Genomic DNA, 21,695 nt, shown 5'->3' with positions numbered 1-21,695 from the left:
GCACAGGGAGCAAACTCAGGAGATCTCTAGAGGGGTCTCCTCGGTCTTCAGCTGAGTACTGATCAGTGAATGTATGTGAGGACACTACCCAAGGAAGGGACAAGAACTAGGAGGGAGGGGCCGGCCCCGAGGCCAAGTGGTTAAGTTCGTGTGCTCAGCTTTGGTGGCCCAGGGTTTCATCGGTTCAGATCCTGGGCATGGACATGGCACTGCTCATCAGGCCACGTTGAGGCGGTGTCCCACATGCCACAATTGGAAGGACCTACAACTAAAAAATATATACAACTATGTACTGGGGGGATTTGAGGAGAAAAAGCAGACAAAAGAAAAATAAAAGAAGATTGGCAACAGTTGTTAGCTCAGGTGCCAATCTTTAAAAGAAAAAAAGAACTAGGAGGGAACATATTGAAAACCCCCAAGATATCACACAGGGCCAGGAATAAAATTTGTGTTCCTACTAGCCAGACTGGAGACACCCTAACACATGGGGCATCAAATAGAGTACTCAGAAGGGTACTGCCTCAGAAGAGGGGGAAATGAGTGCTTGACTAAAGGTTTTCTGCCACCCTCCCCCCAATGAAGTTTAAAAGCAAGCCTCAAAGAATCAAACTGTTTTCAGAACTTAAATGAGTCCAGAACAAAGCTCAAAAATATTTAAATACAAAAAACATAAACCAGAACCCCAAACATAAAATACACACTATTTGGCATCCAATAAAAAATTACCAGGCATACAAGAAAATATGATCCATAAGGAGGAAAAAAATCAATAGATATAGATCCAGCAATGACACAGCTAGAAGTAGTATAAAAGGACATTATTAAAACAGCTATTACAAACATATTCCATGTGTTCAAGAAAGTAGAAGAAAGCATGAACATGATAAAGAGAGACATGGAAGATATAAAAAAGACTGAAACTGAACTTCTAGAGATGAAAACTACATCTGAGATGAGACAATGCTTAAGATTTAAAACTTGAAGGCACAGCAACAGAAACTATCCAGGATAAAACAGAGAGAAAAAGGACAGGAAAAAAGTGAACAGAGCATCAGTAAGCTGTGAAACAACTAAGCAGCCTAATAACTGTTATTACAATCCCAGAAAAAGGGAGGGAGCAGCAAAAATGTTTGTAGAGATAGCGGCCCAAAATTTTCAAATTTGGTGAAAAACAGAACCAGAAACTTAACCAGAAATCTCAGGTATAAGACACTTTAGATAAGAACAAAGACGAGAATGACAGATTTCTCAATGGAAACAATGTAAGCCAGATATCAGAGCAACACATTTAAGATACTGAAAGAAAAAAACAGTATTCTATATCCAGCAAAGTGATCTTTCAAAAACAAAGATGATCCTCCCCACTGGGGAGGTGTCAGAGGAGGCCTAGCAGAGAGTCAGGACTTTTACCACTGTCCAGTGGTAACGAGATCACCTCCCCATGGTGTCAGTGGAGGTGGGAAGAGGAGCAGTAATGAGGCACCCCTGCACCTCCCAGCCAGTATCAGTGAAGTCTGAACTCCCACAGTCACCAACCCAGCGGTAACAAAGAGCCCATCACCATCTCTCAGTGTCAAGGGAGCCAAGAGGGGAACCTGGACTTCCACCCCAGCTGGCAGTAATAAGACAGTACCCCCTCTGCCCTGTCAGAGAATTATCAGAGGAGATTTGCAAATAAAGAATATTTAAGTAAGATCTAGAATCTCTTAAAAAAAACCAATATACAGGTTTCTATAAAAAGTCACGTGTCACACCAAGAACCAGGAAAATCTTAACTTGAATAGACAATACCAGGATGACATGATAGTAGAATTATATGACGAGGATTTTAACAGCCTTCATAAAAATGCTTCAACGAGCAATCATGAACACACTTGAAAGAAAAAGTACAAAGTCTCAGAAAGAAAAGATATAAGAACCAAATGGAATTTTCTGAAAAAGACGATCACCAAAATAAACAAACTCAGTGGATGGGACTGACAGTAGAAGAGAAAGGGCAGTGAAAAGAATCAGTGAACCTGAAGATGGAACAATAGAAATTACCCAATTTGAACAACAGAGAGAAAACAGACTGGGGGAAAAAGGAAAAGAACACAGCTTCAGAGATGTGCAGGACTCAATAAAAGATCTAACATTCATGTCATCAGAGTTACAGAGGGAGAACACAAAGAAGATGGGGGTAAAAGGGTATTCAGAGAAATAAGGGCTGAAAATTCCCCAAATTTGGCAAAAGACACAAATCTACAGATTCAAGTGAGCAAAGAGCAAACAGGATAAATCTAAAGAAATTCATGTCAAGACAACTTTCTGTAAGTTAAAGACAAAGAAAAATGCATGAAAGCAGCGAGGGAGAAACATTTCACTAATAGAAGAAAATTAATTTAAATGACAGAGGATTTCTCATCAGAAATTATGGAGGCTAGAAGGCAGAGGTACATTACATTTTTCAAGGGCTTTAGTAAAATACTGTCAATCCAGAATTCTACATCTAGTGAAAACATCCTTCAGGAATTAAGGAGAAACCAAGATAATCTCAGGTGAAGGGAAACTAACAGAATTTGTTGGTAAGGAATCTTGGAATATCAGAAAAGAAGAAGAAAGAGTAAAAATATGGGTAAATATAATAGACTTTCCATCTCTTTGGGCTTTCTAAATTATGTTTGATGACTGAAGCAAAAATTATAACACTACCTAATGTAGTTCTCAATGTATGTAGAGAAAATATTTAAATTATAAATGGGGGAGGGTAAACATACGTAAAGGGAGTTAAGATTTCTATACTTCACTTGAATATGTAAAATGTGACACCAGTAGATTGCAATATGTTATGTATATACAATGTAATACCTAGACAACCACTAAAAAAGCTATACAAAGAGATATGCTCAAAACACTGTAGATAAATCAAAATGGAATTCTAAAAGATGTTCAAGTAACCTACAGGAAACCAGGAAAACAAAAAAACAAAAAGGAGAACAAAGAGGAAACAAAAAATAAATACTATAAGCCACCTGTTTACCACAGCTAAAATTAAAAAGACTGACCGTACCGAGTGTTGGTGAAGATGTAGAGAAACTGGTACTCTCATACACTATGAGTAGAAATGTAAAATAGTATAACCACTTTGGAAAATAGATTGGCAGTTTCATAGAAGCTAAACATATACCTACCAATGATCAGCCATTCTGCTCCTGGGCATTTATTCAATAAGTGAAACCATACATCTGTAAAATCATTTGCACATAAATATTCATAACAATTTTATTTGTAATAGCCAAAACCTGGAAACAACACAAATGTCCATCAGCAGGTTGCTGAATAAACAAATTGTGATATACTCATATACAATGGAATACCACTTAGCAACAAAAAGAATAAACTATTAATATGTACTGCATGGATGAATCTCAAAATAATTAGGTGAAATGAAGGAAGTCAGGTGAAAAAGAGCACACACTGTATGATTCTATTTATATAAAATTCTAGAAAGTGCCAACTATAAAAACAGAAAGCAGATTAGTGGCTGCCCATGGATGAGCTGTGGGTAGGGTGCAGGGAGGGATAAGAAAGAGGGATTACCAAGGGGTAGCAGGAACTTTTTGGGTAAGATGGATATGTGATTGTGGTGATGGTTTTATGGGGTGCATACGTACGTCAAAACACACCAAACTACATACTTTATGTGTAATTTATTGTTATGTCAATTATACCTCAATAAAGTTGTTAAAAAATAAGATGAAATAAAGACTTTTTCAGACATACCAAAGCTGAAAAAAGTTATCCCCAGCAAGTGAGCACCACAAGAAATGTTAAAAGAAGTCTTTCAGGGAAAAAAAAAATTAACATCAGATGGAAATTTTATTCTACACAAAGGAATGAAGAACACATAAGTATAAAAGACATCTGATATCTTTTCTTATTTAAAACAGCCACAACTTATTGTGAGATTTATGATGTATTTTTTATACATACTTCTTTTACATAGAGGTAAAAGCATGAAAATAATACCCCAAAAGGCTGAGGGAGAAGAAATGGAAATATACTGTTGTAAGGTTATTATACTATACAGGAAGTGTTTAATGTTATTCAAACACAGACTGTGATAAGTTAAAGAAGGATACAGTAAACCTTAAATCAACCCCTAAAATAACAAAACAATGTTATAGCTAATAAGTGAACAAAGGAGATAATATGGAATCATAAAAAATAAATGAGACCAGGCTGGCCCAGTGGCATAGCGGTTAAGTTTGCATGTTCCACTTTGGTGGCCTGAGGTTCACCGGTTCGGATCCCGGGTGTGGACATGGCACTGCTTGGCAAGCCATGCTGTGGCAGGCGTCCCACATATAAAGTAGAGGAAGATGGGCACAGATGTTAGCTCAAGGCCAGTCTTCCTCAGCAAAAAGAGGAGGATTGGCAGCAGACGTTAGCTTAGGGCTGATCTTTCTCAAAAATATAAAAAATTTAAGAATTTTAAAAAAATGAGACAAAAAAACAAATAGGAAGATGGTAGATTTAAACCCATATCAATAACCACATTAAACGTAAATGGTCTAAACATTCCAATTAAAAGGCAGAGATTGTCAGACCGGATTATATAAACAAGATCCAACTATATGCTGCCTATAAGAAACCCACTTTAAATATAAAGCCACAAAGAGATTAAAAGCAAAAATACAGAAAAAGATGTAACATGCTAACAATAATCACAAGAAATCTGGAGTGACTATATATTAATGTCAGACAAAGTAGATCTCAGAGCAAGGAATATTACCTGAAATAAAAAAGGTCCTTTCATAATGATAAAGGGATCATTTCACCAATAGGACATAAAATTCCTAAACGTTTATACATATATTAACAGAACTTCAAAAGAGATGAAGCAAAAACTGACAGAACTAAGAGGAGCAACAGACAAATCCACAATTAATAGCTGGAAATTTCAACACCCCTCACTCAATAATGCACAGAACAAATAGAGAAAAAACAGTAAATGTATAAAAGACAAATGATACTATCAACAATTGACACTTAGAGTACATGTACCAACAGCAGAAGAATTCACCTTTTTTCCCAGGGACACAGAGAACATTTACTGAGATAGACCATATTCTGGAGCATAACGAAAGCCTCAATACACTTAAAATGATTCAAATCATACAAAGTATGTGTTTTGATCACAATGGAGTTAAATTAGAAATCACTAAAATTCAGGTATCTTCCCCTATTCTTTTTTTTTTTTGTTTTTGAGGAAGATCAGCCCTGAGCTAACATCTGCTGCCAATCCTCCTCTTTTTGCTGAGAAAGACTGGCCTGAGCTAACATCTATGCCCATCTTCCTCTATTTTATGTGGGACGCCTACTACAGCATGGCTTGCCAAGCGATGCCATGTCTACACCTGGGATCTGAACCTGCGAACCCCGGGCCGCTGAGGTGGAACTTGCGCACTTAACCGCTGCGCCACCAGGCTGGCCCCTATTCTCTCTCTTACCACTGAAAAATCTCCATATGGATGTCTTATCAATTGGAACCTGTTCCCAAAAGAACTAATTCTTTTCTTCTTCCCCTATATCCCAAAAACTTACCTCCTAGACTTCCATTACCATTAATATTTTGACTTTTTTTAGAAAGCAATCCTTACTTTCCCTATAAAACAAACAACAAAACACAATTCAGGATTTACTGGACACGTATGTGCCAGCAACTAACTAAACTGAGTGTTCATTTCCTCACAAAATCTTACCTTTTAGATAAGAAACAGGTTCAGAAAAGTAACTAAGTCAAGTCACAGCTACTGGCACAGGTTGGTTCAACAGGTTAAACTTCGAAGTCTTCTGTTTTCACTATACTATATTCTCTTAACTCCAATATCTAATAAGTCATCAATCTATGAATTATTACTTTATGATGCTATCAAACACATCACGTGCACCTAAATCTGAGTATCTGAAATATCTGAAGAATTGAAAACTTCCTATGAAAATTACCTAAATGACTAATAATTGATGAGGGTGAATAAACTATGGTAACATCCACATGATGGAACACTACACATACCAATAAGCCTTCTTACCATCAATTTACCAAAACTACCTTATTGACACTGACAACTTCTAAACTGCCAAATTCAGTGGTCAATTTTCTTAGCCATCTTTTAAGCCATATTTGTTAAATGATAACTCCTTCCTCCTTGAAATATTTCTTTTTTTCACTTGGCCTCCCTGATACCCTATTATCCTGTCTATTATTTTTCAGTTTCTATTTCAGCCTCCTTCTCCTTTCCAAACCTCTAAACACATATCCTGATTTTTATCCTATCTTGTTAGCCTCTCCTTTTCAATGTTCTTTGCTGGTCCCTCCACCAGAATTCAAGCTGTAAATGATGTCCCATTTACTCTAACATGTCTCTTTAACTTCGGATCTGAAATTTAACATACCCCAAACCAACCCTTCCATCCGCCAAAGACCTACCTCCATCTTCAGATTTCCCAGTCTCAGTAAATGGCTCTACTACACTCAGGCAGTTTCTTGGGCCAAAACCTTCAAGTCAACCTGACACCTTTTTTTTCTCACTCCATAGCCAAACCATCAGCAAATCCTGTCAGTTCTATCTTCAAAATATATCCATAGTCCAACCACTTCTTTACCTCCACTGCCACCACTCTAATCCAAGCTACTTTCATCTCTAACCAGATTCTTGTAAAAATCTTCTAACAGGTCCCCTAGCTTTTATACTCATCCCTTTCAAACCTACTCTCCAAAAAGCAACCAGAGTAAAGCTTTTAGGAAGTAAGTCAGATCATGTCCCTATTCTGCTCAAAACTCTTGGAATAAAACCCAAACTCTTTACCACAGTCTACAGTACCCTTTATCATATAGCCATCAGTTCACTTTCTCATCTCACTGCATTCTCCCTCCTGCCCATTCTGACTCAGGAATACCTGCATCCTCACTGTTTCTCAGATCACACCAAATATGCCAAGGTTTGCCTTAAGACTTCTGCACTTGCTATTTTCACTGCTTTGAACACTCTTTTCATAGATATTGGCAAGGCTCTCTCACTTCATTCAAGTCTTTGCTCAAAAGTCACCTCCTTAATGATACTTTCCCCAGACCACTTCCCTCTAAATTAACATCTGTCATTCTCCAGACCTTTTACTCAGCTTTAATTTTCGTTATAACACTTAACCCTCACATAATATATGTAATTTTTATTTTATAATTTTATTGTTTATAGAATGTAAGCTCCCCAAAGACAGGATTTTGTTCTTTTATCTCCAGTATCTAAAACCCCAGGCCCGGCAGATGGTGGTAGGTTCTCAATAAATCTCTGTTCAGGGCTGGCCCTGTGGCCGAGTGGTTAAGTTCGCATGCTCCACTGCAGGCGGCCCAGTGTTTCGTTGGTTCGAATCCTGGGCACGGACATGGCACTGCTCATCAAACCATGTTGAGGCAGCATCCCACATGCCACAACTAGAAGGACCCACAACGAAGAATATAATACAACTGTGTACCTGGGGGGCTTTGGGGAGAAAAAGGAAAAAAAATAAAATAAATAAATAAATAAATCTGTTCGATAAATTAATTTAAACATTTAGAAAAATGTTCATGATATATTAACTGAAACCATAAGATACAAAACAGAATTATCCCAATTTTGTGAAAACAACTAAAATTTAGGCATTAAAAAGCCATAGAGGGGGGACCGGCCTGGTGGCGCAGCCGTTAAGTGCGCATGTTCCACTTTGGTGGCCCAGGGTTCGCTGGTTCGTATCCAGGGTGCAGACATGGCACCACTGGCAAGCCATGCTGTGGCAGGCATCCCGCATATAAAGTGGAGGAAGGTGGGCACGGATGTGAGCTCAGGGCCAGTCTTGCTCAGCAAAAAGAGGAGGATTGGCAGCAGACGTTAGCTCAGAGCTAATTTTCCTCAAAAAAAAAAAAGCCATAGAGGGAAAACAAAACCTTTTTAAAAACCCCAAAAGACTATAAACTAACACCACCCTACATTCTCCCTTCTTCAGCCTGTCTCCTACATCTCCACTAGAATTCTCTCTCTAAAATGGATATGTATTACTCCTTTTCTCCTTTTCTGAAAAGCTGCTAACCGAGGTGGGCTCCACAAACCAGTGGGGCAAAGATGGACTTTTTAATTAATGGTGTTGGGGCAAGAGGATCACCACCTGGGAAATAAGATAAAAGGAGAATTCATACCTCACAGATAGATATCTAGATAAACCTCAAAAAAAGTATTTCGATATAAAAACTGAAACCATAAAAAGTACTAGAAAAAAACATAATTGATATCTGTTATAACTCTGGAAATGGGAAGTAAAAAAAAGAGATGAATTTAAGTACAAAAAAAAAAAATGTCTCCAGAGGCAGCCCGGTGGCGCAGTGGTTAAGTGCGCACGTTCCGCTTTGGCGGCCTGGGGTTCGCCAGTTCAGATCCCGGGTGCAGACATGGCACCACTTGGCAAGCCATGCTGTGGCAGGCGTCCCACATATAAAGTAGAGGAAGGTGGACACGGATGTTAGCTCAGGGCCAGTCTTCCTCAGCAAAAAGAGGAAGATTGGCAGCAGTTAGCTCAGGGCTAATCTTCCTCCAAAAAAAAAAGTCTCCAATGTTAGAAAAACAAAACAAACACCATAACCAATACTGAAAAACAATGAACTGGGGAGAAAGTTTTTAGTAACTCTTATAGGCAGAGAGCTAATCCCTCTAGTATATAAAGAGTCCCCTCCCCCTAAATCTACGAAAAAGACAACCAACAATCCAATAGAAAATGGGCAAGGGACACAGACAGACATTCCACAGGAAACAAAACGAAACAAACACAAATTCCCCTTAAAAAAGATACACAACACAGATGAACTTTGAAAGCATAATGCCAAGTGAACGAAATCAGACACAAAAAAGCCACAAAGCCACGTATTGTATGATTCCATTTATATGAAATGTCCAGAATAGGCAAATCCACAGAGACAGAAAGTAGATTAGTGGCTGTCAGGGGCTATTGGAAATGGGATGCGACTATTAATGGGTATGAGGTATCTTTTTGGGATAATGAAAATATTCTGGAATTAGATCGTGGTGATAGTTACACAACCTCGAGAAAACATTAAAAACCACTGAATTATACACTAAAGGATGAATTTTAAGGCATGTGAATTATATCTCAATAATAAAACAAACTACTTTGAAATACAACTCCTCTCTTATCACATTGGCAAAAATCCAAAAGTTCGGAAGGCTGTGGAGAAACAAGCGCTCTCGTACATTGTTGATGGGAGTGCTATAACCTCTGATGGCAGTTAGGCAATATCTAACAAATTTACAAATGCATCTATCCTTTGACCCAGTAATCTCACTTTTGGGAATAATCACACTATAGCACTGTTTCTACAAGGAACTCAAAGCTCCACTGTCAAGAGAATGGCTAAATGCACTATGATCTATCTACACAGAATATCACGTGGGTGTAAAAAAAAAATGAAGAATATTCTCCTTGCATAGAAAGATATCCAAGACATTTAATTAGTGAAAACAGCAAGGTCTATAAGTGTATATATTATATGCCTTTTATATAAAGAGGAAAAAACAACAATCTGTGTTTTTGCTTATATTTCTATAAAGAAACACAAGGATATATTTGAAAAAAGAGGGGCCGGCACGGTGCCTCAGCAGTTAAGTGTGCACGTTCTGCTTTGGTGGCCTGGGGTTCGCCCAGTCGGATCCCCAGTGCGGACATGGCACCGCTTGGCAAGCCATGCTGTGGTAGGCACCCCACATATAAAGTAGAGGAAGATGGGCACGGATGTTAGCTCAGGGCCAGTCTTCCTCAGCAAAAAGAGGAAGATCAGCAGCAGATGTTAGCTCAGGGCTAATCTTCCTTAAAAAACCCAAAAAACAAAAAAAACCCCGTAATGAAATGGGGGGAGGAGACTAAGGAGGATGAGGAGGGTGAAGACTCTTGATTATGTATCTTTTTATATTGTCTGGTTTTTTGAACCAAATAAATATATTGCTTTTTTTTTTAAGATTGGCATCTGAGCTAACAACTATTGCCAATCTTTTTTTTTTCCCTCCCCAAATCCCCCCAGTACATAGTTGTATACTTTAGTTGTGGGTTCTTCTAGTTGTGGCATGTGGGACGCCACTTCAACATGACCTGATGAGCGGTGCCAGGTCCACGTCCAGGATCCAAACTGGGGAAACCCTGGGGCACCAGAGAAGAGCGTGTGAACTTAACCAGTTGGCCACGGGGGTGGCCCTTATATTGCCTTTTTAAAGAAAACATCTTGAAAGGCATTCCATGCCCTACAGAATAAAGTCTGCTTGAGATTCTTAAAAAACCCTTTTTTTTTTTTTTTTTTTTGCTGAGGAAGATCAGCTCTCAGCTAACATCTGTGCCAATCTTCCTCCATTTTAGATGTGGGTCGCCACCAGAGATGGTGGACAAGTAGTACAGATCTGTGCCTGGGGCTGGCTCCATGGCCGAGTGGTTAAGTTCGCGCGCTCCGCTGCAGCAGCCCAGGGTTCGGATCCTGGGCGCGGACATGGCACCGCTCATCAGGCCACGTTGAGGCGGCATCCCACATCCCACAACCAGAAGGACCTGCAACTAAGATTTACAACTATGTACCGGGGGGTTTGGGAAATAAAGCAGAAAAAAAAAAAAAAAGATTGGCAATAGTTGTTAGCCCAGGTGCCAATCCTTAAAAAAAAAAAAAAAAAGGGGGGCTGACCCCGTGGCCGAGTGGTTAAGTCTGCACGCTCCACTGCAGGCAGCCCAGTGTTACGTTCGAATCCTGGGCATGGACATGGCACTGCCCATCGAGCCATGCTGAGGCAGCATCCCACATGCCACAACTAGAAGGACCCACAACTAAGCATATACAACTATGTACCGGGGGGCTTTGGGGAGAAAAATGAAAACAATAAAAAAAAAAAAATTTTAAAAAAAAAAGGGAAGATGGGCAACAGTTAGCCTAGGTGCCAATCTTTAAAAAAAAAAAAAAAAGATCTGTGCCTGGTATCCAAACCCAAGAACCTGGGCAGCTGAAGCAGAGAGTGTGCTGAACTTAACCATGGAGCTGTGGGGCCAGCCCCCTATTGTAAACTTCTTTCTTCCTTTTTTTTTAGTGAGGAAGATTGGCCCTGAGCTAATATCTGTTGCCCATCTTCCTCTATTTTGTGTGTGGGATGCTGTCACAGCATGGCTGGATGCGTGTTGTGTAGGTCCACACCCGGGATCCGAACTGGCAAACCCTGGGACACCTAAGCAGAGTGCACAGACTTACCAACTATGCCACCGGGCCAGCCCCTGTAAACTTTTTTTTTTTGAGGAAGATTAGCCCTGAGCTAACTACTGCCAATCCTCCTCTTTTTGCTGAGGAAGACTGGCCCTGAGCTAACATCCATGCCCATCTTCCCCTACTTCACATGTGGAACGCCTACCACAGCACGGCGTTTGCCAAGTGGTGTCACGTCCGCACCCGGGATCCAAACCGGCGAACCCAGGGTCACCAAGAAGCAGAATGTGCGCACTTAACCGCTGTGCCACTGGGCCGGCCCCCATCCCCTGTAAACTTTTTAATGTTAAAAAAAAAATCTATTTTTCAAAAATTAAATGTCTTACAAAAACCATTCACTTTGTTTTACTTCATATTTTAAAATATAATATTTATATTTTACATCAATGTACACTATCCATTTTCACATAGGCATTTGTTTTCCGGTCCCTTAACCTCACTTCCCCGGGGCATCCTCAGGGTTTACTCTCTCACTTCATTTACGCTTCTCTTCAGATGTCACCTCCTGTGGTGGTGACGCCTTCCCTGACCACCTACTTACAATAATATCTTTCCATCACTCTTACACTCTTATCCTGCCTGTTTCCTTCACAGCACTTAACACTACCTAACACATTTTTTATTTGTTAATGTGTTCCTTATCTGTCACCCCAACAGAATTTAAGAAAGGACTTTGTTCTTGTATCCCTGGCACTCAGAACTATTCACTGAGTGATTTAATAAATTTGAATCTCTGCTCATTGCTTTTCCTCCACTTTAAATTTTCTTTCCACAATTTCCTACCTGAAAAAATTTTCATCCTTTAAGATCTAGCTTACTTCAAGTTTCCTTGACCGCCTGAATTATATCTTCCCCAGAAAGCCCAGAATAATTTTTCATTCCACCAATATCAGGACTTAACGCTGTTAAATCAAGGTTAGTGGTATGGGTTTCTTCTCCTGGACTATGAGTTCCGTGAGACGAAAGTCCATGTCTTGTTTTGTTTTGTTTTCTTCTCTCCCCAAAGCCCCAGTACATAGTTGCATATTCTAGCTGCAGGTCCGTCTAGTTGTTCTATGTGAGCCACTGCCACAGAATGCCCAGGAACCAAACCTGGGCCGCTGAAGTGGAGCACGCCAAACCTTAACCATTACGCCATCAGGGCTGGCTCGGAAAGTCTATGTTTTTAAAAAATTCTGAGCCCCTAGCACCTAGTACGATGCCCAGGACACAAAAAGCACTCAATGAATTGTGCTATATTAAACAGAAGATCTGAATGAATTTATACGAGGTAGAAAATATAAAACATGTTCATCAATACAATCATATTTCATGACAGAATACAATGAATGGTATAAAAGTACAAAATGTGAAAATACTCAGAGAAAGAAAAGAGATATTCCTATGAATTGAAAAGTAGAAGCTGTCAATTATGCCTCAACAATGCTGGGGGCAAAATAAAGCATAAGCTTACTGCAGAAGACAAGTGGGTCTCTGAAGGATGGGTATGGTTTCACCAGGCAGAGCTGGGGTGGGAAGTAGAGGCAAGGCAGACGGAGAAAATGGTGTGAGTGAAAAGTCGCATAAGAAGGCTCTTAGACTGGAACATGATGGAGGATGTTTGGGAAGCAGTTGTAGAGAAGGCTGAATAGGGAAGTCAAAGACCAGTCTGCACAGGGCCTTAGCACACCACGGAACCTGAAATTAAAGCATGTAAGCAATGAGTAAAGCCTCCTTAAATGTGGTCTAGAGACCAAATTTATCAGAATTATCCAGAGCACATGCTGAAAAATGCCAATTCCCAGATCTTACTTCCCCAACTCCCACTGCCAGGCCTACTGAATCAGAATTTACCCAGTCTTCTATGTGAGACATTCAAGTTGTTTACAATGGTTTGCTATAATACTTATAACTTTGCACACATCCCTAATTATAGATTTAGGATAAATTTCTGGAAGAATTGCTAGGTCAATGGTTGCACAAATTGTGAAAATTTCATGTTATGTGTTAATAAGAAAAGGTCAACTTCTTTGCCCACTATCTCTCCAAAAATTGTAAGGTTTTGATATGTATTACCAAATTACCCCTCCAAAAAGCTGGTACCTATTTATATTTCTACTATCAGAGTATGAGGATGTTGGTTTCCTCACTCCCTCACCAATGAACTCGATATATTTTTTAAAAAAGAAGGTTTGAGTTAATCTGAGTTTAAACTGTAAGAAGTTTTAGACTGTCACTAATCATTAGGGAAACGCAAATAAAAGCCACAATGCGATACCATTTCATACCCATCAAGATGGCTATTATATACAAAAAAAGTGCTGACAAAGCTATGGAGAAACTGGAATCCTTATTGTGCACTGCTGGTGGGAATGTGAAGTGGTGTAGGTGCTGTAGAAAACATAATAATATGTAATTATGGTTCCAATTTCCTCAAAATATTAAATATAGAATTACCATATCATCCAGCACTTCTACTTCTGGATATATACCCAAAAGAAACAAAAGCAGGGAAACAGGTATTTGTACACCCATGTTCATAACAGCATTATTCACAATAGCAAAAAGGTGGAAGCAACCTAAGTGTCCACCAATCAATGAATAAAATATGGTATATAAATATAATGGGATATTATCCCACCTCAAAAGGAAGGAAATTCTGACACATGCTACAACATGGATGAACCTTGAAAATATTACGTTAAGTGAAAGAAGTCAGTCACAAAAGGATAAATATTATCTGATTCCACTTATATGAGAAGAGGTACCTAGAGCAGTCAAATTCATAGAGACAGAAAGTAGAATGGTGATTGCCAGAGGCTGGGAAGAATGGAGAATTAGTGTTTAAAGGGTAAAGAGTTTCAGTTGGGAAGACAAAAAAGTTCTAGAGATGGATGGTGGTGATGGTTGCACGACAATGTAAATGTACTTAATGTCAGAACTACATAAAAACGTAAAACGTAAAAACAGTAAATTCTATGTAATATATATTTTACCACAACAGTAAAAATGTAAAAAAATGTTTTAGACTAAAATTCATTCATGCAATTAGTATCTACCATCAAAATCTTGCAATCTAGTAGTTTACAAGAAATTTACAGACACCTTTTAAAAACTACACTTGTACTCAAGAGGTATTTAACGTACAGTTACACATGCTATGCAACAGAGGACCAGAGGAAGGTAATGGAATCATCTGTTAAAGCTGAAACATACTGTACAGCCTAGTGACTCTACAGGGAAACGCTTTACTTTCCAGTTTATCTGATTCATTTTTTCCAACACAATCTCTTTACTACAATATTGGCCACAAAAACACTGTTAATCCAAAAATATCATTTTCATATATCTTTGGAAAAGTCTTTCTAATAAACTCATGTAAAATAAAGCTCCAAAGGGTTTCAGATTAACAACTAAAAAAAACCCATAACTTGGGGCTGGCCCCGTGGCCAACTGGTTAAGTTCGTGCGTTCTGTTGCAGGCGGCCCAGTGTTTCGTTGGTTCGAATCCTGGGCGTGGACATGGCACTGCTCATCAAACCACTCTGAGACAGCGTCCCACATGCCACAGCTAGAAGGACCCACAATGAAGAATATACAACTACGTACTGGGGGGCTTTGGGAAGAAAAAGGAAAAAAATAAAACAACCCATAACTTGTCCCCCGTCAATTTTTAATGCTCACTAAACTAAAACAATCCAGAAATTAAAAAATTTTAAATAAGTAGTGCTATTCGAAATGTTTTGCAAATGCAACAACCAAGTCCAAATGGGTCAGAGCCAAGTTTTAATCTCCTTCTCATTAAAAAAAAACTTTAATAGGTAGATCTTTTTTTTTTTTTGAGGAAGATTAGCCCTGAGCTAACATCTGCTGCCAATCCACCTCTTTTTGCTGAGAAAGACTGGCCCTGAGCTAACATCCATGCCCATCTTCCTCTACTTTATATGTGGGACGCCTGCCACAGCATGGCTTGCCAAGCGGTGCTATGTCCACACCCGGGATCCGAACCAGCGAACCCCGGACCGCCGAAGCGGAATGTTCGAACGTAAGTGCTGCACCACCGGCGGGCCCAGGTAGACCATATTTTAAAATGTTAATTTCTCTTTTAAACAAAAACAAAATCCAGGATAAACTAAAATTAATATTAAAAAAAATCATTCCTAACATTGAATTTTGTGAAACTGAGACAGAGCAAGTACTGAACAAGGAGCCAAGAGATTCTAACAGGTGCTTCAGGAATAAGTATTTCCATTTTTTCATTTGTGAAATAAGTGGAGAATATCAGATTAGATGATTTCTAAGGTCCCTTCTATTAACATTTGATGAAAATCACCTCAGGCAAAGTAAAATTCATAAAACCACCAACAAATCACGTGGAATTCAAAACTCTAGGGACAGGAAAGAAGCGAAGTAATGGCAGTGAAATTAAACAACAGTAAGATATCAAATTGTCAAAAAGGCATTTCCCAAACAGTTATCCCAGAAAATTTGTGGTTGGGCTAAACTGGAAAATGTCAATATTGACTCACCAGGTTTCTAAAGATGATGAGCTGGGCGATCCACTAAGGGCCATGCTGGTGACTCACGCTGCTGAATGAGACTGCTGCATGTGCAGGGACAAGGAGCCGATTAAAGGGTTTACAATGAAGTCGTGTTTAACTGGAATGTTTTAAGTGGAAGTTAATTCTGCATGAGCGATAATGGATATTTAATAACTAGCTAGTGACAATTTCTAAGCAAAAGCATTACAGCAGCTAAGTAGCAAACAATAATCTATGCATTACAAACATGAAAACGACTCTTTTTCAAAAGAGTTCTTGGCTATGGACAATATTTGAGAAACACAAAATATAATTTGTTGTGAATCAAATTATAAAATCTAATGGAGAAAAAGTAGTTTAAATCTTGGCTCTATCATTAACCAACAAGGAAACAAAATACACCATTGTGGGCTGAAGTATCAATTTGCACTGGCAAAAAGCCATTCTATTTGAATCTAAGAATCTTCAGGAACCAGCTGGAGAAGTATGGGGAACCTGGGATAATGCATTCATTCACAGTGCATCGTAAGTGGCACCGTCTTCATGTAAAAAAGGACAGCATTGGTACACTTGTCCAAAACAGCCTAAGCTCAGGTCAAACCAATTGTCTGAAGAATGATCAGTCAAGGGAAATGAATACGTGTAAGACAAACTAAAAACAAATGTATAATATTTCCAATATGACTAGGTTCACAATACAACATTTGCAAAAAAAACCACTGTCATACGCTGATGGCAAGGGTGGTCTGATGCAACCTTTTTGGAAGGCACTGTGGTAACATTTATCAAGAACTTTAAAATGTTTATGTCCAGGGCTGGCCAGGTGGCACAGCAGTTAAGTTCGCACACTCCACTTCGGGGGCTGGGGTTCGTCATTTGGGATCCCAGGTGTGGATCTACGCACCGATTCTCAAGCCATGTTGTGACAGGCGTCCCACATATAAAACAGAGGAAGATGGGCAGAGATGTTAGCTCAGGGCCAATCTTCCTCAGCACAAAGAGGAGGATTGGCGGCAGATGTTGGCTCAGGGCTAATCTTCCACAAAAAAATAAAAATAAAAATAAAATGTTTATGTCCTTTGATCAATAATTCCACACCTAGTAATTTATCCTAAATAAACGCCCAATAAAAGAAGAATTTTACATAATTTGAAATGATGAAATACCATACAACCATTACAAATCTTGTTTTAGAATACAGATCACAAAATTCAAATGTCTATAATTATATAGAGACAAAAAGTAGATTAGTGGTTGCCTAGGCCTGAGAAGGGGGGAATAGGAGTGACTGCTAATAGGTACGGGGTCTATTTTTGGGGGAATGAAAATGTTCTAAAATTAGATTCTGGTAATGGCTACACAACTCTGTGAATATATGAAAACATTAAATTGTATACTTTAAATAGGTGAACTGTATGGTGTGTGACTTATATCTCAATAAAGTTGTTTAAGACATTTTTTACACGTCTAGATACCAGTGAGGTGATACAAGTAACTGAAATAGGAAAATGGGGCCTGGAGAACACAGGTCTCCACTAAAGGGGGGGAGGAGGGGGCGGGCTACTGTTTATTAGCTACAGCTGTGGGAGTTACCAGCCTGTCATATCTTTCAAAAGAAGTCTTCAATCGGGATTTTTATGTGAAGTCTGACTTTCTGGTAAATTTTTGATTGAAGCATAAAATACCTACAGAAAGATGCACAAATACAAGTGTACAGCTCAATGAATTTTCACAAACTGAACATGCCCATGTAACCAGCACTGAAATCAAGAACAAAACATTATCAGCCACCTAGAGCCATAATCATGCCCCTTTCTACCCAAGGGAACCATCATCCTTACCTATAACAGCACAGATTAGTTTAGGCCAGGGCCAGCTTTGGCATTTTGGTAATTCTTTGCTGTGGGAGAATGTCCTGTGCATTGTAGGATGCTTTGTAGCATTCCCAGCCTCTTTCAGTTGTGACAACCAAAGATGTCTTCAGACATTGCCAAACACCCTCAGGGGGACAATATCACAGCACGTTGAGACCTATTGGTTTAACCTGTTCTTGACTTTCATATAAATGGAATCATACAGAATGGACTCTCTCATACTGCAATCATAAAGAATGTATTTTTGGGGGCAGCCCTATGGCATAGTGGTTAAGTTTGGCACAGTCCACTTTGGTGGCCTGGGTTCGCAGACCAACACTACTCATCAGCTATGCAGTGGTGGCAACCCACATATAAAGTGGAAGAAGACTGGCACAGATGTCAGCTCAGGGCTAATCTTCCTCAAGCAAAATAAGAAGATTGGCAACAGATATTAACTCAGGGCTAATCTTCCTCAGCAAAAAAATATATATATACTTTTGTGTCTGACTTCTTTTGTTCAATACCTGTTGTGAGTCACCAATCTTGTTGCATTTAGCTCTAGTCTGTTCACTCTCTTTGCTTTATTATAATGTCACTGTGTGGATATATCATAATTTATCCATTCTACTGCTGATGGGCATGTCAACAGTTTCCAGTTCAGGGCTAAAAAAGCTACTACGAACATTTTATATATGTCTTCTGGTGAATACATGTATAGATTTCTGTTGAATACCTAGAAGCAGAATTGCTAGTCACAGGGCACACACACGTCAGCTTTAGCAGATTAGTACTTTTCCAAATAGGAGTTGTATGAACTTACGCTCCTAGGTGTCTCCTTTTTTTTCATGTTGGCAACTAGTAGAAGAACAATTTAAATAATATCTTATCGGCTGAATAAAGCCTGCCAATTTGTGACCTGTTTTAAAAGGACATCTCATTATGAGAGAAAATGCTCATCCATAGTAGAAACAAACAAAAAAAAAAAACAAAACCCCCCAACTAACATAATATGCCTGAGTGGTAGAAATATACCAACATTAACAATGGCCTATGGATGTTTTCTCTTCTATTTGCTTTTCAGTATTTTCTACAATAAACATGTTATAATGGAGTTGGCAAAGCTTTACCATGCAAGAAAAGCCCTGAAAAAAAATTTAAAAAATAGATAGGGTACAAATTTCGTAATATTTGCACACATTCATAAAGATCTAACTAAGTGATGCATATATCACAGAAAAGTGTACCTATCTCACAGAACCTTTGGTACAGTTAAAACATTGCCTTACATAAAGGAGCCCAAGCCAGAACCTACATAAAATTCCACTCCAGGGTAAAATATAGGATGGTGAGTCTGGAGGGTGATTCTTAATTTGTAAGCATATATCAAAAGATAGCAGTACTCTGAGATGATGTCTTTTACGGCAGCTTAGTATCATATGCTGCTCTTCTCATTCCTTTAGAGACTCACTATAAAACGATCCAGAGCAACACAGAAAATTAACATATCCAATATTCCCTTGAAATACATTGTTGCTGCCATTGCTACCTGCTGGTTATTGATTGTCTAATATTGAGTATTTGGACGGCGTTACTGTTATTTGAGAAACTGATTATTAAAACAGCCACCAAGAACTCACCAGTCTCCATTATAAGCGAGTTCTATTAAATGTTTACTTGACATGTGAAAATACTACAAAACTCATACTTTCTGTCCTAATCATTTCATTTCATTTTCTCTCCATACCACCAAGGATTCTTCTGTTGGGATAAGAATATGCCCAGGAGATTCAGTCAAACCCAAAAGATACATCTCCTGAGAGAAAATACTAAATGTTAATATCTTGCCCTAGACAGATTTTTTTAAAAAGGACTTGGTAAGTGCTGGTCTCTCTTTTTTTATTTTTATTTATTTTTTTATTTTTTTAGATTTTATTTTTTTCCTTTTTCTCCTCAAAGCTCCCCGGTACATAGTTGTATATTCTTCATTGTGGGTCCTTCTAGTTGTGGCATGTGGGATGCTGCCTCAGCGTGGTTTGATGAGCAGTGCCATGTCTGCACCCAGGATGTGAACCAACGAAACACTGGGCCGCCTGCAGCGGAGCGCACGAACTTAACCACTCGGCCATGAGGCCAGCCCCTAGACAGATTTTTTTAAACCAAAATATTCTGTTACTTTAAGGCTTTGAGGATTAGCTGAACTGGAATCTTACCACTACTCTGAGCACTGATCTCATCTCCATTTTCCTATCTCAAGAAACTGTGCTGATAAGTACGTAATTTCAAACCACGAAGGCAAAAAAACAGTTTCCTGAGGCAAAATAAAAACCAGTAGGAAATAAAGCTTCTAACCATTAAAAGCATCCTACTTGAGAGAAGTAAAGGCCAATATCCCTGATGAACACAGATGCAAAAATTCTCAACAAAATTTTGGCAACCCAAATTCAGCAATACATCAAAAGGATCATACATCACGATCAAATGGGATTCATACCAGGGACACAGGGATGGTTCAACATCCGCAAATCAATCAACATGATAGACTACATCAATAAATTGAGGAATAAAAACCACATGATCATCTCAATAGATGCAGAGAAAGCATCTGACAAGATCCAACAGCCATTTATGATAAAAACTCTTAACAAAATAGGGATAGAAGGAAATTACCTCAACAGAAAAAAGGCCATATATGACAAACCCACAGCCAACATCATACTCAACGGGCAAAAACTGAGTGCCATCCCCCCCGAGAACAGAAACAAGACAAGGATGCCCTCTATCACCACTCTTATTCAACATAGTACTGGAGGTTTTGGCCAGAGCAATTAGGCAAGAGAAAGGAATAAAAGGAATCCAAACAGGAGTGAAGAAGTGAAACCTTAGCTGTTCACAGACGACATGATCTTACATATAGAAAACCCCAAAGAATCCATTGGAAAGCTATTAGAAATAATCAACAACTACAGCAAAGTTGCAGGGTATAGAATCAACTTACATAAATCAGTAGCATTTCTATACTCTAAACAAACAGAAAAAGAACTCAAGAACTCAAGAACACAATACCATTCACAATTGCAACAAAAAGAATAAAATACCTTGGGGTGAATTTAACAAAGGAAGTGAAAGACCTATACAACAAAAACTACAAGACTTTCCTGAAAGAAATGGATGATGAGATAAAGAGATGGAAAGACATTAAAATGTCCATACTACCTAAAGCAATCTACATATTCAACGCAATCCCAATCAGGATCCCAATGACATTCTTTACAGAAATAAAACAAAGAATCCTAAAATTCATATGAGGCAACAAAAGACCCCGAATTGCTAAAGCAATCCTGAGGAAAAAAAACAAAGCTGGAGGCATCACAATCCCTGACTTCAAAACATACTACAGAGCTACAGTAATCAAAACAGCATGCTACTGGTACAAAAACAGGTCCACAGATCAACGGAACAGAATTGAAAGCCCAGAAATAAAAGCACACATCTATGGACAGCTAATCTTCGACAAAGGAGCTGAGGGCATACAATGGAGAAAAGAAAGTCTTTTCAACAAATGGTGCTGGGAAAACTGGAAAGCCACATGTAAAAGAATGAAAATTGACCATTCTTTTTCACCATTCACCAAAATAAACTCAAAATGGATCAAAGACCTAAAGGTAAGAGCTGAAACCATAAGGCTTCTGGAAGAAAACATAGGCAGTATGCTCTTTGACATCAGTATTAAAAGGATCTTTTTGGACACCATGTCTTCTCAGACAAAGGAAACAATAGAAAGAATAAACAAATGGGATTTCATCAGACTACAGAGCTTCTTCAAGGCAAGGGAAAACAGGATTGAAACAAAAAAACAACCAGCTAATTGGGAAGAAATATTTACAAGTCATATATCCGACAAAGGGTTAATCTCCATAAAATATAAAGAACTCACACAACTCAACAACAAAAAGATCAAACAACCCAATCAAAAAATGGGCAGGGGACATGAACAGACATTTCT

At 38.8% G+C, this 21,695-nt stretch overlaps 1 protein-coding gene across 7 annotated transcripts in view; it reads right to left on the bottom strand.

The window, feature by feature from the left end:
• GJC1 (gap junction protein gamma 1) overlaps positions 1 to 21,695 on the bottom strand; it is a 45,977-nt gene that overhangs the window by 13,223 nt on the left and 11,059 nt on the right. The window contains exons 1-2 of one of the 7 annotated variants that reach the window (XM_070561788.1): positions 16,741 to 17,186; positions 15,825 to 15,898 (exon numbers count right to left, since the gene is read on the bottom strand). The exons of 4 other annotated variants lie outside the window; for them this stretch is intronic. The gene's annotated coding sequence lies outside the window, so the exon portion shown is untranslated. Of the gene's footprint in view, positions 1 to 12,770; positions 12,891 to 15,824; positions 16,384 to 16,740; positions 17,187 to 21,695 lie in introns of those variants that run through there. 2 more of the 7 variants (XM_008520624.2, XM_008520620.2) reach the window with 2 other exon arrangements.

This window comes from Equus przewalskii, chromosome 10 (genome assembly GCF_037783145.1).
Source record: "Equus przewalskii isolate Varuska chromosome 10, EquPr2, whole genome shotgun sequence".
Lineage (NCBI taxonomy): Eukaryota > Metazoa > Chordata > Mammalia > Perissodactyla > Equidae > Equus > Equus przewalskii.
Note: the sequence above shows the minus strand (reverse complement) of the source record. Positions and strands in the feature narration are given on the sequence as shown.